General features: G+C 40.1%; 1 protein-coding gene across 1 annotated transcript in view; it reads left to right on the forward strand.

Moving 5' to 3' along the window:
• The window catches only part of PKD1L1 (polycystin 1 like 1, transient receptor potential channel interacting), a 1739639-nt gene that overhangs the window by 1170669 nt on the left and 552942 nt on the right, over window positions 1–16028 (forward strand). The gene's annotated exons all lie outside the window — the stretch shown is intronic.

Below are 16028 nucleotides of genomic sequence, written 5' to 3' on the forward strand. Positions count from 1 at the left end.
TTAATTTTATTTGCTGTTAGGCAATCAACCAAAATGCTCCAGTATGAGAGTGATTTAAAAGATAATTTCAGAAACTTTGTCCAGGGAAGCGGGATTGCATTAGGAGTGCTGGCCTTTAAGTGTTTTAATTTATTTCCTTACTGCATTGAGGTTAAATGAAAAAAGATACGTATCTTTTCAGGATGCACTTTTAAAATTTGACTTTGAGACAGTTTTAGTTGCCTTCCGTAGCTATGTAATCTCAAAAAATGCGTCCTATTAGTAGTAGTGATCTTATTCATAGGAAGGAGCTTAGGATCTGCCCTCTTTAGCCATTGGTTTGTTGGAGTGCCAGTGACATATTACGTCAGTCCTCAGGAAAGCATACTTACTGTGTTGGGAAGGAGTCAGCCCTGTTTAGCTATTTGCTCTATTGGGAGTGTCTATCTTATCTTGAATTATGAGACACAGGGGTCCGCTGCACTCCAAGGGTAAATAAGTTACTCTGATAGGTACTCGAAGAAAGTTCAATCTTTTAGGGTGATCATGGTAGAGCCCCTACTGTCCTGGAGGGGCAAAAGATATTGAAACGTAAAGGACCTTGCAGGCGCAAGGTGGATAACCTGAGCACTCCTGTGTGCTAAAGAAAGCAAATGTATCCAAAGTTATTTGAATGTTCAAAGTTTTAATCACTTTGTGACATTATGCAAATAATTCTTCAATTCAAAAGGTATCCTTGTTGAGAGAAATAAGGTTTGAGGATATTGTTACACAATGGTTTCCAAATTTTCAAAAAAATACTTCATGACGTCATAATGGTTAACAATATTCCATGTCCCCAATGCATTTCGAGCAGGGTGCTCTTCATCAGGGGGTTAGAGTATTTCTGTGGAAAAGTAGGAAAAAGGGTTGATAAGTCAGGGGCCGAGTGTCTAAGAGAGAGTAGCAAAATGAAAGACTGAAGTCAGAAAGTAAAGCGGGTCAAGCAAGAAGTCGAAGTGCGGGTTTAAAAATGCAGAGTTGGCAGCACCACAGAATTTTCAAAAAGTGTAAGCTAAATAGAGCTCACCCAGTGGGAATAACTTAAGAGCAAGTGAAAAGAAGCGATCGAGGTGGTATCCATGTTGAAATATGAAACCAAGATCAAGGGTCGTGCAAATCAAACGCAAAGTAATGTCAAAAAGACGCAAAGTGGTGCCAAAAAGGTAGTGCCCAAAGTGAAGAAATTACCAAAGGAAATATTTTAAAATTATGTGATGACGATAGTGAAGGATGCTTACCAGGAATACAAAGCGTGATCAAACGCCATCGATTGAAAACGCCACGGAACGCCATCCGAAGGATGCGGAAGTATGACAAGTGTTCCTGCGCATGCATGTATAGCTTCAAACGTGCGAGGTAGAAGACGGATCAAGTCCGTGAAATAAGAATCATGAAAAGAGAAAGAGGCAGAAGGCTGAAGGGCTGAAATGGAAAAAACGTATAGGTGGGGGTATGAGACAACAAACGGAACAAATTCCGAAAGTAATAGCGAGTGAATGAATTTAAGAAAGAAGGTGTGGTTTAAGGGTCGTAGAGAATGTGAGAAAAAACAAATCAAAATACGTGTTGAAACATTTTTTAAAAAGATCGGAAAGAATGTGAAAAAAATGTGAAAAAACAAATAATGGTAAAAATGATCAGATGAAGGTACGGGAGCGATGGGCCAGTGAGAGTGTAAGAAAGATGAAGTAAGAAGAGTGAGGAAAAGGCAGAAGATACACAGGATAAGTGTATACATTCACAATAAATAAAGTTTCAGTTACATTTATAAATGCAGGCAAAAAAGGCAGAACAACCAACATATGCGGTTAACAAAGTTCAAAGTACATGTTAAAGAAAGCTGCTAAATTCCAAACGCTCATTGAGTCCATTCGGATGAGTGGAATCCTCAACAAGTGTTCACTTGATTTAATTTTATTGATTGTCGAAGAACTATCTAAAATGCTTGAAGATCTTTCCACTGAAGTAGCTCAGCTAAAAGAAGAGCAGAGTTCTAAACTTGCCACAGAAGAGCTAGGCCAAACCCTTGAGGACGTAAACTTACAACTTGAGAAGTACACAAAAGAGATCAACGAACGCAAACTGCGTACATTTAATAGGGATACAGTTGATTATAAACTTGGGGAAGTTTATAATTGGGCCGAAATTTATGCGGCCAGGAGGCGACAGAGATCACAATTTAATAAATCAACTGAAGGCGACACATCATCTTCAGATGGTTCTACACGTACTAGACAACCCAGACAAGATTCACAGCAACCTCCACGCTCAACTCACCTCAACAAGGCGGCATTTCAACTAGCCAACCTCCACAAAACGATGCATCCACTAGTCAACCTACGACCCAAAGCACTGGACCAGTGCCTTTTTTAGGATTAGGCACAGACGCAACCGGAGGTCCCGGCGAACGCGGTTCAACAGAGCTACAGCGCCCTATAGCGCAATCGACGAGGAGCCACAGAACTTAATCATAAACATCTCAAGCACGAATATCTCTACCACACAAACCAAGGTCCTCCAAAAGGGCATCTCTTTTGTTCCCACTTACACCACCAACGATCTTGAAACTCAAATAAGCTTTTACAAGTTTATGCGAACATTACGATTAAGACATTTTTTCTCTAATGTTTGTACCACGCCCACGATAACAGAAGAGAATACTATCATGGATTTACATCCCAAAAGCGCTTTCTTGGCTCCTGTCAGCCATAAAACTTTGGATATATTCGAAGCACTAGTACACAAAGACCTTGATAACATCAATCAAACTACAGTACGAAACAAACAGAATCTCACAAGGCACGAAAAAAATTGCTTTAAATCAACTAGCCACAAACAGTGACGTTAAGATCTGCCCCGCTGACAAGGGCGGCTCTTTGGTAATTTTGGATACCCAATTTTATCTGGACAGTGTGAATAACCATCTTTCAGACGCCAATACATACATGGAAATAAGCTCGGACCCTACTAAAGAATATGCTGCCATCCTCCAGACCCTTGTTGACAAAGCAGTAACATTTGGAACAATCACCACCAAAGACCGCAGTTACCTCATCAAGACTCATCCAAACATCCCATACCTTTACATGATTCCCAAAATCCACAAAGATCCCATCAAACCACCATTCAGACCCATTGTCAGTACATGCAATTCTATTCACGAACCCATTGGAACCTACATTGACCGACATCTACAACCCTCAGTTACCCAAATGGTCAGTTATCTTCAAGACACCACAAACTTCCTATCCAAACTCATTACTATCACCATTGATCGCCAAACACCCGTTCTGCTCTGTACCATCGATGTAAACTCACTTTACACATCCATTCCCCATAATCTTGGCATCCAGGCCATAGAAGCGGCCCTACTCAAAACCAATAAACCTTCTGATCTACAAGTTTTTCTTATGGAACTTATTGAATTCACCCTGTTACACAGTTACTTCAAATATCAAAACAATTTCTACATTCAACTTTCTGGCGTGGCCATGGGCAATTGTGCTGCCCCATCATACGCAAACCTTTTCATGCATGATTTAGAAACCAAATACATATTGTCCGTTCCACATTGGCAAGACCACCTCAAAACCTACTATTGTTACATTGACCATATTTTCTTAATATGGACTGGCACTGAACAACAACTCATGTTTGCCATTAGCCACCTCAACACCCTCAATGAAAGAATTCAATTTACTCACAATTTCGACCGGACCAAAATCGCATTCTTGGATGTGAATATCACCATCAAGGACCACAAACTTGAAACATCCATATACACCAAATCAACTGATGGCAACAATTACCTCCACTACTCAAGTTTCCATCAACCCAGTTTGAAGAAACATCTGCCATACTCACAATTATTGCGAGCCAAAAGAATTGTGTTGTACATTGATTCTTCATGTAATATGGTTGTCTGTAGTCTTAGTCCTTTCTTAGTGTTCCCTCTGTTCTTACTTCCACCTGAGAATTCTACTAGTGTCAGTTGATGGTCTGGTCAGCTAGCGAGGTTGTGTGCTCAGCTGTGTCCGACAATAAATCTACATGTAATCAACTAGAAGTATCCTGTCATCTATGATCATCCTATTTACAACATTTTGGCGACGTTTTTCTGCTGACCAGACCAGAGAGGAAACCATCTAACACAGCCTGAGCTACACCTCGCAAAAAGAACCCACTGCGCACCACCTATCTTCTGCCAGTAACCTTTTCAGAGGAAGCTTGTAACCAGATGATTGAAGGAAAACTAAGAGGAAATTAAAGCAAGAAAAGAACTGTGAGTGCATTGCTTATCTCTGGCAGTACGGCGCAAAATTAACTGTGGCAGGAAGTTAGGTGTAAGAAAATATAAGTGGTGATGTAACCAGAAATCTATGAATCGCCTTGTATAATGAAGAAACCAACCACTTGTATTTGAAGCGCATTTTAAAGTTAAGAAACATATTTAAGTAGCAGCGAAAGTTATTCTTAACTGCTTTGCAACTGAAGGAAGAAAAAATAACTCATGAAAATCTCCTCCTCTGTTTCCTACATTGTTTACTAATGAAATGTTTGACTCGAGAAACTGCATAGAGCGGAGCGTTGTATTTTTAAAGATCAACCCACAGCTGGAGGGAGTGAAAAGAGACAATTCTCTTGAAAATCGGAAACATGCTGTCACAAACGAGTGATTTATACACATTACGGAGTATGTGAAGCAGAAACGATATTTAACTTCTTCTACCGTAGGTCTTTGGTACTTGTTATTACCGTTATTCCCTCTCCGTGTTAATCTGCACTTGTCCAAGACTAATTTGAAAATGATGACGCATCTAGTTTTCCATTTCAGTCAGCGGAGGAGCAGCATGCTCGATTGTGACGTGGGGCTTCATTTCACCGTGGAAGGTAATCATTCAATGCTGACAGGCTGGCTGCATCATTGCGCATTGTCACGCAGCGTGTAACGTCACTGCGTAAGGTCAAGCACCCATTTTGTTTTCACCATGTACTTTAGTTCCCATGGCAACTGAGCTTCCGGAGCACAACGCAATGAAATAGTCTTGTGTTAAAAATAATTTAGACCAAGGGTTATTTTTCTTGAAACAGCGTTCGTTCCTGGATGCAAATGTTGAACTTCCAAAGGCAAGAATGTGATGCGCTCCAAGATTTATGCTGAGAGTTTAAGTAAGTGAGCTTCATGACATCTTTTTGTTCCTGTGTGCGTGTTGAACTGCTGCATTTAAGTTCCACATTCTGAAGGGATTTCTCGTGCTTCTCATATCCATTGCTAGTGTTTGGTTCATTCAGTGTCAATATTCTTTCACTCGACAACTTTCAACACAGCAGTATTGTCCACTTGTATTTTCAAGGACAGTTTTTGGTGTGAATCCTTTCACAGCAGTGTCATCTTGTGGACTTATTAGGTACTTTTATTTGACTTGTTTTTCTAAACACCAGGATCTGCACAGGGAACTTGAGAGCAAAGTAAGCAATATCGTGAAAATGACATTTCACTACAAGAACGTTTCTTTGGATCTATAATTCTAAAGGACGTAGGTAAAAAGGAGTGTAGTGTTTCTGTACCAAGTTGGAGAGCATGGACAAAAGTATACAACGGAGATCAAAGGTCCCAAATGGGACTCAGGACAGATAGTCCACAACGGGGACAAAGGTCTCTGGTGAGATTCTGGACAATAGGTCCCAGGTGAGTCTCTGGACGGTAAGTCCACAACGGGGGGAAAAGTCCCAGGTGAGACTCTGGACAGTAGTCCCATGTGAATCTCTGGACTGTAAGACCACAACGGGCACAAAGTACCCAGGATTGTTACTAGGAGAGGACGAAGTATATCAAAGGACAAAGATTCTAGCATCTAAACAAGAGAGGGCAAACGATGTCATCACATTTTGAATTCTTCAAGGAGAAGTAAAGGAGTCCGGAATAGTGGCGTGGAGTCTAGAAACTCCGAAACAGGAACAGTGAGTTGGGTCGGTGAACAATGTAGAGTCTAAAACCTGTGTTCAGGACTGAGAATGTACAGGATAATGGCTGTAAGTGTGGTGACTCCAAAACTTAAAGAAAAATATCTGAAATGGGACAGTGAGTCCAGAAGCAAGTCAAGGAATCTAGGAGAGGATTGAGCGTCTGAGCGATTGTGACTGAGAAGTTTCCAGTTGAATTAAGAAGAAGGTTTTGAATCCCGGAACCATGAGGAAAATTGTGACAGTGGGGCGTACAGATGTACCAGGACTAGGGTCCCAGATTCACGACAGAGAGTTGTGACAGAAAGGTTCTGAGAGGAACCAGGACTAGGGTTTGTCCCACAACAAATGTTGTGTGTGAGTTGTGTCTAGTTGTTAGGCAACTCATCAGCTTGTCTATGAGGGGGCTATGTGGTGTATGGTCACCCCTTGGTTGTGTTGTTTGGTTGTAGGTGATTAAGTCACCAAGAGCTGTCTCACAACAAATGTTGTGTATGAGTTGTGTCAAGTGGTTAGGCAACTCATTAGCTTGTGTATGGGGGGGTTATGTTGTTTGTGGTCACCCCTGTTTGGTTGTGTTGTAGGTGATTAAGTCACCAAGTGCGTTGGTAAATGGTGCATGAGGTATGAGAGTGCTCGTACTAGATCAACACCAGGTACACGATGACAGTTCAAAGTTACTTATGTGACTTGACTGGTCTTGCCTGCTGCAGGTCACGATACTTGTGTCAATGGTTGGGTTGACTTGTTGATAATGCTAGAGGACAACCTTCATGGAGGCACATAAAGCTACATATAACGAACTTTGAACCAGTTTCATATTAGTGATTACTTCGGGTGAGGGACCGCTCACCGGTGTTCAGGTTCTTTCCCATTGTTTGTTTATCTATAGTAATTTCCCATATGGGTACTCTTTTTATGGGGACAAGTGTGGACAGTTACTGTTTCAATCCAGTTTGTTCTTGCATTTAAGGGAAGTTGCACAGTTTGCAAGGGTGATAAACGTTTACTTAGGGGAGGTTGTATGAGCGATTCCCTCTTCATCCAGTTTCAAGGGTCTGTTCTCCTTTTGTTTTCTTCATGGAGAGGTTGTCCTGACCCAACTCACTGTTCCTGTTTCGGAGTCTCTAGACTCCACGCCACTATTCCGGACTCCTTCACTTCTTCTTGAAGAATTCAAAATGTGATGACATTGTTTGCCCTCTCTTGTTTAGATGCTAGAATCTTTGTCCTTTGATATACTTCGTCCTCTCCTAGTAACAATCCTGGGTACTTTGTGCCCGTTGTGGTCTTACAGTCCAGAGAATCACTTGGGACTACTGTCCAGAGTCTCACCTGGGACTTTTCCCCCCGTTGTGGACTTACCGTCCAGAGACTCACCTGGGACCTATTGTCCAGAATCTCACCAGAGACCTTTGTCCCTGTTGTGGACTAACTGTCCTGAGTCCCATTTGGGACCTTTGATCTCCGTTGTATACTTTTGTCCATGCTCTCCAACTTGGTACAGAAAAACTACACTCCTTTTTACCTACGTCCTTTAGAATTATAGATCCAAAGAAACGTTCTTGTAGTGAAATGTCATTTTCACGATATTGCTTACTTTGCTCTCAAGTTCCCTGTGCAGATCCTGGTGTTTAGAAAAACAAGTCAAATAAAAGTACCTAATAAGTCCACAAGATGACACTGTTGTGAAAGGATTCACACCAAAAACTGTCCTTGAAAATACAAGTGGACAATACTGCCGTGTTGAAAGTTGTCGAGTGAAAGAATATTGACACTGAATGAACCAAACACTAGCAATGGATATGAGAAGCACGAGGAATTCCTTCAGAATGTGGAACTTAAATGCAGCAGTTCAACACGCACACAGGAACAAAAAGATGTCATGATGCTCACTTACTTAAACTCTCAGCATAAATCTTGGAGCGCATCACATTCTTGCCTTTGGAAGTTCAACATTTGCATCCAGGAACGAACGCTGTTTCAAGAAAAATAACCCTTGGTCTAAATTATTTTTAACACAAGACTATTTCATTGCGTTGTGCTCCGGAAGCTCAGTTGCCATGGGAACTAAAGTACATGGTGAAAACAAAATGGGTGCTTGACCTTACGCAGTGACGTTACACGCTGCGTGACAATGCGCAATGATGCAGCCAGCCTGTCAGCATTGAGTGTGAACTTGTGTGTTTTGGGTGTCATTGTGGAAAGTGTAAGAAGAGCTGTTGTGGCTGTACTTTCCTAGGGCGTTTTTTTTTTTACCCAATGGTGTACCCTTCTTTGGGGAGGGTGTAGGGCCAGTCAGTACCCATGGTATACCCTATGTTGTGCTGACGTTCAGTGCCTCATTCTTGTTTTAAGGGTCAATACCCCTGATGTACTCTTTCTAGGAGAGCTTATATATTTTGACCTGGTTTGTTTAACTTATTGTGTGTTTTGGGGGTCAGTGTGGAAAGTGTACCTACCCTTTGGTGTACCCGTGTTTGGGGAGGTTGTGGGTGTGCACACCTTTCCTTGTTGCATTGTTTTTCATTCATCTAAACCATGTTTTGGTTTCACCAAGGGAGGGGGATGGAGTGTGTAGTACAAATGTCTACTATCTTATTGTATTTCCGTTCATGTGAGTGATATTTCTGATACCTCGTGTGGTACTTAATTTTGATTTGTGTATCTCGTTTTTGTACTACATGGGGTAGGTGTTGTAATCTCTGTTTTTGCTTTATTTCATTTCTTTTCTATAAAGGAGGGAGATGTGTTGTACATTGATTCTTCATGTAATATGGTTGTCTGTAGTCTTAGTCCTTTCTTAGTGTTCCCTCATTCTCTGTCTACCACAATGCCTATGTATGTTCTTACTTCCACCTGAGAATTCTACTAGTGTCAGTTGATGGTCTGGTCAGCTAGAGAGGTTGTGTGCTCAGCTGTGTCCTACAATAAATCTACATGTAATCAACTAGAAGTATCCTGTCATCTATGATCATCCTATTTACAACAAATGCTTCTACCGATCAATCTTTTGAACATGACAGCACAACCATTATGAACAAATTTCTCAAAAGAGGCTACCCCAAACAAATTCTTTCATCAGCCCACACAAGAGTAGCTACCACAGACCGTTCAACATTATTGAAACCCAAACCCAAAATCACTTCCAATGAACAACGCAATGTATTTGTCTCCAAATTCTCGACCAAGAGCTATCTGATCAAAAAAAAACCATCAAAACTCATTGGAAAAGACTCCAATTGGAACCCGATTTCAATAAACTATTCAATGAATTGCCAATTTTTGGTTACCAGCGCTCAATTTTTTTTACGAACATTCATAAAACCACGCACCATCGAACCTACCGTCTACAAAGGAACTATTCCTTGCCACAACTGCCAGAACTGCCACAACATAATACCAGGAAACAGTATGAACCATCCCAGCTCCGGCAAGCAAATCTTGTTAAAAGTAAGTGCTACATGTGATACTACGAATGTTGTGTACCTTTTGAAGTGCCCTTGCGGATTACCCTATGTAGGGAAAACGGAACGCAAAATCAAAAGCAGACTCAACGAACATCGGAGCAAAATTAGAAATAAAAACTTAAAATCTTGTGTCTCTGCTCACTTTACTCAACAAAATCACAACAGTCAAATTTGCTTCCTCATCTTAGAGGTCGCCCAGAAACCTGAGGGGATTGACCCCAAAAAATACCTGCTTCAACGAGAACTATTTTGGATATTTAAACTCGGTACCACTCATCCGAAAGGACTCAATGAGCTTTTGGAATTTAGCAGCTGTCTTTAACATGTACTTTGATCTTTGTTAACCGCATATGTTGGTTGTTCTGCCTTTTTTGCCTGCATTTATAAATGTAACTGAAACTTTATTTGTTGTGAATGTATACACTTATCCTGTGTATCTTCTGCCTTTTCCTCACTCTTCTTACTTCATCTTTCTTACACTCTCACTGGCCCATCGCTCCCGTACCTTCATCTGATCGTTTTTACCATTATTTGTTTTTTCAAATTTTTTCACATTCTTTCCGATCTTTTAAAAAAATGTTTCAACACTTATTTTGTTTTGTTTTTTCTCACATTCTCTACGACCCTTAAACCACACCTTGAGACCCTCTGGGTATGTAGCGCGCTATATAAATTATCTGACTTGACTTGACTTGACTTTTGTTGTCTCATACCCCACCTATACGTTTTTTCCATTTCAGCCCTTCAGCCTTCTGCCCCTCTTTCTCTTTTCATGATTCTTATTTCACGGACTTGGTCTGTCTTCTACCTCGCACGTTTGAAGCTATACACGCATGCGCAGGAACACTTGTCATACTTCCGCATCCTTCGGATGGCGGTCCGTGGCGTTTTCAATCTGTGGCGTTTCATCACGCTTTGTATTCCTGGTAAGCATCCTTCACTATCGTCATCACATCATTTTATAATATTTCCTTTGGTAATTTCTTCACTTTGGGCACTACCTTTTTGGCACCACTTCGCGTCTTTTTGACATTACTTTGCGTCTTTTGATTTGCACGACCCTTGATCTTGGTTTCATATTTCAACACGGATACCACCTTGATCGCTTCTTTTCACTTGCTCTTAAGTTATTCCCACTGGGTGAGCTCTATTTAGCTTACACTTTTAGAAAATTCTGTGGTGCTTCCAACTCTGCATTTTTAAACCTGCACTTCGACTTCTTGCTTGACCCGCTTTACTTTCTGACTTCAGTCTTTCATTTTGCTACTCTCTCTTAGACACTCTGCCCCTGACTTATCAACCCTTTTTCCTACTTTTCCACAGAAATACTCTAACCCCCTGATGAAGAGGACCCTGCTCGAAATGCATTGGGGACATGGATTATTGTTAACCATTATGACGTCATGAAGTATTTTTTTGAAAATTTGGAAACCATTGTGTAAAAATATCCTCAAACCTTATTTCTCTCAACAAGGATACCTTTTGAATTGAAGAATTATTTGCATAATGTCACAAAGTGATTAAAACTTTGAACATTCAAATAACTTTGGATACATTTGCTTTCTTTAGCACACAGGAGTGCTCAGGTTATCCACCTTGCGCCTGCAAGGTCATTTACGTTTCATTATCTTGGATTATCCCACTGCACATGCATTTGATAATTACGCTGCTCATTAGGTTGAGTGATGGCATTTTGCCTACTATAGAACTCTAAGTCGATGCGGCAGCAATAGCGTATAGATGACATCAGTAATTAACTCTTTTTGTTCATTCTTCTTGGGGCAAACTTGAAAAGTTAGTGTACATTTCTTTTTCTGGAAGTAAGCAGTCCCTTTCTTTGTGTGCATCGTAGTTGTATGTAAAATGAATTAGAGGTAATTGGGAAAGTGTTGCCATACCAATTAATTTAGTGTTTTGATTTCCATTTTTCACTTTCAGCATGTTTACATTTTTTTTTAACAGTGTACTTTTAATATAAACGTTACTGTTAACCCACAAATTGTAACAAGCATTTGCAATGCATTAGGTCTCTAATTGCGATATTTTGAGCTATTGGCATTGTAAATGACAAAGCTTTTTATGTATGTGTTGACACAAACCTGCAATAATAAAAGGCATAGCCATTTACAATACCAATAGGTGAACGTTTTTAAAATGCGAGACCTATTGCATTGCAAATGAATCTCATCTCAATTGCACCAGTTGAACGGCCCTGTATGTGGTGTTCTGTTAAAGTTCTGCAACAGCAACAAATTATCTGTTTATAGGGATAGATGAATGGCTTTTTGCTGTGGTTGCGCTGCCACTATGTCAAGCACTTGTGAACACCTGTGGCTGTGACTTGATCCTCAAAGGTAACACTGAGCACTGGCAAGTTTTTAACCACCACAAATCAAAGGTACTAAACTAGAAGTGTAGCAGAAACGAGAGTGACCCCTTTAACCAACCAGGGGATTGGAGTACTATTCAATAGTTAAGTCAAAAGATCCCTTGGTGGACAAAATGATTACTTCAATCAATTCACATGAATAGCCCATGTATTAGAAATTTATTGAATAGTAAATAAAAACTTTTCTACAAAACAGTGATACCATAAACAATTTATATAAACCACATAATTTATTAAAAAAAGGGAAAATACATAACCTCCTGCTTACAAGCAGATTTGCAATTAATTGTTAAAATTCATTTAAAACCACACCAACATTCATTGTGTGTGCTGTGGTCGCTCGAGAAACATACTGTTCCTAAAATAACACAAAAATAATAATTCTAACCTTCAAAATACACTAGATCTCTACACAAAATAAAAAGGAAGAACATACGAGAGACATAAAACAGACACCACAATTTGTCATAAAGTTACACATCCGGGTTTGCACTATTCTGGCTAATCCTTATACCAATTAATTCGTGATTTTTAAAGGATGAGCTGATTTCCCACGATTGTGTTAAGCTTCGACGCATTTTGATGGTTTTAAAGAAAATAGTCCATCTTTTTCAAGACATTCACTTTTTGTCTCTCTCAATTTGTAAGGCACTGATTGGTTGCCACTGTGCTCTATTCCTTATGATATATTATTCATCTCTCCTAGATATATCTCCTTTCAGCATACTTCAGTCTTATCACTCTTTTGGTCCCAGGCTCATTCTTTCTAAATTCAGCTGGTATAGCTTGTTGTTAGGTCCTCCTATGCATGCGATTTGATAGGCTTAAAAACAGAGCACGAAAATCCAATTGGTTTCTGCCTCCTATTATTACATCAGCGTCTTGTTCCTCTTTCTTTATTCTTTGTTACTTTGAGCAGTACCAGCGGTTAAATCTTCCCCAGTCGGAACCTCTGTTTCTATTTGTAAATGAAGCAGCCAAAGGAAACGTCCCCCCAGCATTAAACGTTATCCACGTAGTCACTCTTGTGTTTTCTGTGCTGTGCTGTCCGATATATTGAGAAATGCGGGGGAAGCTCAATACCAGTTGCCTGCAGTCAACTTCAGGACGCAGGATGCATTTTTCTTTAAAACCATCGAAACGCGTCAACGCTTCATAACACAATCGTGGGAAATCAGCTCATCCTTTAAAAATCACTAATTAATTGGTATAAAGATTAGCCAGAATAGTGCAAACCTGGATGTGTAACTTTATGTCAAATTGTGGTGTCTGTTTTATGTCTCTCGTATTTTCTTCCTTTTTATTTTGTGTAGGGATCTAGTGTATTTTGAAGGTTAGAATTATTATTATTGTGTTATTTTATGATCAGTGTGTCTCTCGAGCGACCACAGCGCACACAATGAATGTTGGTGCGGTTTAAAATGAATTTTAACAATTAATTGCAAATCTGCTTGTAATCAGGAGGTTATGTATTTTCCCTTTTTTTAATAAATTATGTGGTTTATATAAATTGTTTATGGTATTACTGTTTTGTAGAAAAGGTTTTATTTACTATTCAGTAAAGTTCTAATACATGGGCTATTCATGTGAATTGATTGATAGTAATCAATTTGTCCACCAAGGGATCTTTTGACTTCACTACTAAACTAGAAGTGACATAGGAATAGAGGCGAGTATCATAGGTAAACAACAATGAAAACATTCAAATTTATGAGAAACGCAAACTTCAGGGAGCGGGCAGCGTGAGAGGTTAGCAATGACAATGACAGCACTTAAGGTACAAACACCTATAGAAAGAACGTAAAAACTGCAATGCATAAACTAACTGGTATCATCTACTGCAGAAACAGAATTCTCTAACTCATTGTGACACATGGATTCATTCAACATGCCTAATCAATAACCACACTTCGTTAAATTGTTGCAACGGATCGATCCTGTTTAGACCAAGGAAGGGTATACTTTTCTCTATGCACTTCAAAAGAATGGACACCCTATAACTATATTTCAGATTGATTGCGAGCAAGTGCAGAGACCATCCCATCAGCAAGACTAGTTATGGTTGAGTACCTTTGTTGGAAACAGGGAGAGCAGATGTTAATGAAGTGATACAAACAAGGAGCTAAGAGATTGAGGCAAAATTGATGCCATAAATTCCCATATCTTTTAGATGGGGCGGATCAGCAGTGTCAGTGAAAACCATTATTTTCTTAATTGCAGTCTGAAAGTCATTATACAAGAAGCAAACCACAAGTACAAAAACGTTAAGGATAAAACTGGATTGAAGGGCTTCTCCGGTGCCCTGGTAAACTTCACCAAAAGGTTTCGACTCAGAGGCCTGGTTTGATACCATTTCCCTTCCCCTCTTCTAATCGAAACCTAGGTAACACGACGTGGACAGGGCACTGAAAAAAAAAACTGCATACTATAAATGTCTAGATACAACTCGCAGTTAAAACACACTGTTGACCAAAAGCAGTCGGCAGCCGTACATTAACCGAAAGTGCGCCATGCACAGCTGTGCATAAACAAATAAAAGCAGGTTGCAGCTAGCTTTAGTAAAGTGAAAATGCATCGTGCCACACACTAGCATTAGATTAAATAAACAAGTAGTCCTCAAATAACAAATAACACGAGTGTAAGGGAACTGTAATTGGTCCTTGCTCCTTGCGAAGAACCGGAAATTATGTATCGGAGCGCAAACAAATAAGGAGCACAGAAACACACAAGAAACCACAAATTAACCAGTAGCAAGAAGCATGCCAGAATGCCACATTACACTCCATAAAGTATTTACTGCAGGTCTTGCAGACAACACATGTGCACTCATGCTCACCCTAAAAATATAAGCTTCTTACAATTTACATACAGATAGCTGCAGTATTTGGGTCCATGGTGGGCTGGCACCGATGGAACTCTACCAGCCCCAGGCATTTTTTAAGGTTAACGTTGCAGTAAAATCTGCATTGATTTTACTAGGTTTCCTTGCCCAGCATGCCTGGCAGATTTGTATTTTTGCAGTTTTATATAGCGCAAACTCGACCCGAAGGTATGAGAAGCTTTACATGGGCACCAGTTCGTTTTCACATGGGCATATTCTTTTTTGGTAGGCACAGGGAGATATGGTGATTTACAGAGGCTAGAACCTGGTTCCCTAGGTCCAAAGTCGGCAGCTTTGCCTGTTAAGCCACATGTAGAATGCACTATTTGTACATAACTATGTGATAAAGAACTTCCAAAATACCAATATTGGTCTCAATAAATATGAGTGTTTTTAATCACTTGGATTTTCAAATTCCACTTTTGCTTACAGAAAAAAAGATTAAAACAAAACAAGCATTGGCATAGCCAATAGGTCTCGCCTTTGGGACCTTGTAAGTAAAAAAAAAGAAAGTATAAGACTTCACATTTGCAGTAACTTCGTATTTAGGATGCAGTAAATCTAAACGTGAAGTCTTACACTTCAGTTTTTTTTTTTTTTTTACTTACAAGGTCCCAAAGGCAAGACCTATTGACTATGCCAATGCTTGTTTTTTTTACTTTTGTTCACACAGCTAAAAACATAGATAAAGGCAATGACTCACATATTCGAGACCTATTGTTTTTACCAATACTTGTAAAAGCCATGATGAAGTGTTCTAGAAGGTCAGTGGTGAGGTAATCCAAATGACCACTGTGATAGTTTGTCAAGAAGCCAGCCTTTCTAGGGTTCTGTGTTTAAAAATGTTTGCAGATGCTTTGGAACGATGCGGTGGGTAGAGTATCCAAAATTAATTAGCACCCACTTTCTCTCGCTTGTTAAATGTTTATTTATGGGTTAAATCTCTCTTGAGGAAAGCGAAGCGATGGAGCACATTAGCTGCCTATTCCTTTGCCTTTCTGTAGTAGAGGAGATGATATGGCTTAGTAAGAATGTTCGAGGGGCTGGGATATAGGTATAGGCAAAAGAAAACATGTTACAACTGCAGGCCCGGGAGCGGGAGATCGGGCAGCTCTGGAGCGAACGGGACGCTGTGAGACCCTGGCCACTGCAGTAAAGTGTGCTGAAACTGGGGTGGTACATGTTTACTGGGCCCTGTCCGGCAGAGCCGGTGTCCATTGCACCTGAGAGGTATTGGGGGGTGGGGGTGCCGGTGGGCGAGCATGCGGGGCTTGTAGCATTATATACATACATAGCAGTGTAG

The sequence above is a fragment of the Lissotriton vulgaris genome, chromosome 4_1 (assembly GCF_964263255.1).
Source record: "Lissotriton vulgaris chromosome 4_1, aLisVul1.2, whole genome shotgun sequence".
Lineage (NCBI taxonomy): Eukaryota > Metazoa > Chordata > Amphibia > Caudata > Salamandridae > Lissotriton > Lissotriton vulgaris.